This window comes from Babylonia areolata, chromosome 1 (genome assembly GCF_041734735.1).
Source record: "Babylonia areolata isolate BAREFJ2019XMU chromosome 1, ASM4173473v1, whole genome shotgun sequence".
Classification (NCBI taxonomy): Eukaryota; Metazoa; Mollusca; class Gastropoda; order Neogastropoda; family Buccinidae; genus Babylonia; species Babylonia areolata.
This window is the reverse complement of record NC_134876.1, coordinates 20,966,505-20,969,019: the sequence shown is the minus strand read 5'-3', so window position 1 is coordinate 20,969,019 and position 2,515 is coordinate 20,966,505.

Sequence of the window (2,515 nt, the reverse complement as noted above, 5' to 3'; positions counted from 1 at the left end):
CAACGAAGAAGAAGAATTCACAGTAATGAACAGTTCAGGGGAAGCTACTGTCATTTAGTTCCAGCGAGAACGTGATTTATTTTGTCCCCTGAAAATGTCACACAAGTCACCTCTCGGGACGGTCACCCTGCAGTGATGAGTCTTCGTGTGGCTTGACCACTGAGGTAAAAACAGATCTGTTTACAGTTCACTGGGCTTGACCTGTAGCTTGGATACTTACTTTTTTATGTTGTGGGCTGGAACTGACGGGGTAAATTGTAATGACTGAGGACAGACGGATCTTTATGAAAGCCACTGCTATAAGGATGGCACTGGCTCCACTCATGGTTCCATTCATTTCAGTACATGTGACGAGGGAGAAGAACTGTGCAATGAAGCTGTTCGACTGAAGTACTCAATTCTGATGCCAGAAACGCTTTGGTGTTGTGACATGACTGATCTTGACTGAGTGGTCAGAATGGTTGTAGCAGAGAGGGTGAGGTCTATCAAACCAGCATCCATAGATTTAACAGCATCCCCTGTGACGGCCTTGTTTAATCAAAGCACTCGCACTTCGACAGAGGCTGACCCACTGAACTCAGCTGCTTAATGGAAAGACCTGGTGATCAGGTATGCTACATTATTTGCCCAAGGCCATAGCAGGCACCATCTGGGCGGGATCTAATGCCAGAATACTATGTGTTGGGTTACCTTCCTTGAGGCTCTTGAAAGAGATTAAAACATGGCCTGTCCATTTGCACATATGCTGTAAAGTACTATGTGCAACTCAGTGACACTGAGTATATGGTAACAGCCAAGGTGTGTGACATAGGCCTATCTGACCTTCGACTGGCAGAGGAGTAGTCTAGGTCGGAGAAACTTGGAGATCATCCAGCGTAGTTATGCCTAGTGCGTGTCAGTATACCTACCATACTATTGTTACGAAAATCAGACTACCGGCAGAATGATGGTAAGTGCATGAAGACTGGGCTGCGTTGTCCTGGCGGGAATCAGATACAGCATGATTGATTTCAGTGCTCACGTTGATATGAAGCATTTTGCCAAGTGGCCCAGATCACTGGTCGGCCTCAGTATTAGCTGGTTGCAGATATTTCTCACAACTGAGCAAATTATTTCCTATAAAGTCTGGTGTTTGGTGAATTGATCATATGATGATGTAGTAAGAAAAATGGGCGAAAACCCTTCAGTGGACTATGTCATTTTGAGTACTGATGTTCCTGATAGGACGTCAGCAGTTAGCGCAATAAACGATACCTTAATTGTAATACTGATGATGATGATACTGGCGAAGAAAATAACAATGCATAAAAAGTTAATCAATTAGAGATGCTCGAGTCAGACACCCACTCAGTCTGGCTTCGCGATTCAGTAAGTGATTATTGTCGTCAGTAGGGGGCTTAGTCCGTAGGTGGTGACCTGTGTATGTTAATCAGAACAACTTGAACACTATAGCCTAAATAGTGAACACCACCAAAGTGACTCAACAGCAGTGGCAGGGTCTCCTCTAGTGTGTGGCATTCTAGCGGCCAAATATCAATTACCCGTGGACCGCCGACTGGACGCTGGGAGTAGGACTAAAATGGACGAACCCGGGTGTGGTCGTGCATGGGGGACTCGGAATGAGCGGCGTGGGAGTAATGCCACCGGCTGAAATGGTGCAGGTGATGGGACAGAAAAAAAAGAAGAAAAAAAAAGAAGAAAAATGAAGAAGAAGAAGAAGAAGAAGAAGAAGAAGAAGAAGAAGAAAGAAACGAAAAAAAGAAAGACAGAAGAAAATCGAAGAGAGAGAGAGAGAGAGAGAGAGACAGAGGGGTGGGTGGGGGTGGGGGGGGGGGGGGGGGGGGGGGGGGGGCATGCACTGGCGATACTACATCTAAAGGTAGGCTATCTTCTTTCGTTTCCGCGTGCCATCGTCCTTTGTGGGGGAAGATCCTCTTTTTCCACTTTAATGTAGAACAGTCCTGGCACACTGAGGAAGACTGGCAGCCAAACTCCAGTAATCTGGATCGCACTCTTGTCTTACCCCTGACCCTCCTTGACCTGTTAGACTTGTCGGTAGTTAAAGCTTTTACTGGCATTGCTCCAGGGCAGTGTCACCCAATTTCGCCTCTTCCCTATTCGCCTATCATTAAATTGGTGATTCCGATCCACATATTCCTATACTTGCAGTTCGCCTATGTGAGAGAAAGCTCAGAGACAGATATATATATATATATATATATATATATATATAGAGAGAGAGAGAGAGAGAGAGAGAGAAGACGATACGGACTCGGAAATGGCAGTCAGGCGAAACAGGACAGAGTCAAACTTTCAGGAGGACACTGAGGGTGGCGGCACGATAAAAAAAAAAAATAATAAAAAATTAAAAAAAATTTAAAAAAAGAAAGAAAAAAAGAAAAAAAAGTGTAGGCGAAACTGACGGGAATAGGCGAATCGGACCTGCTCCCCCAGGGCTCGTTCCCAGCTGTGGGGATGTGGAGATAATGCTGCACATCCATTACAGGCCGCCGGT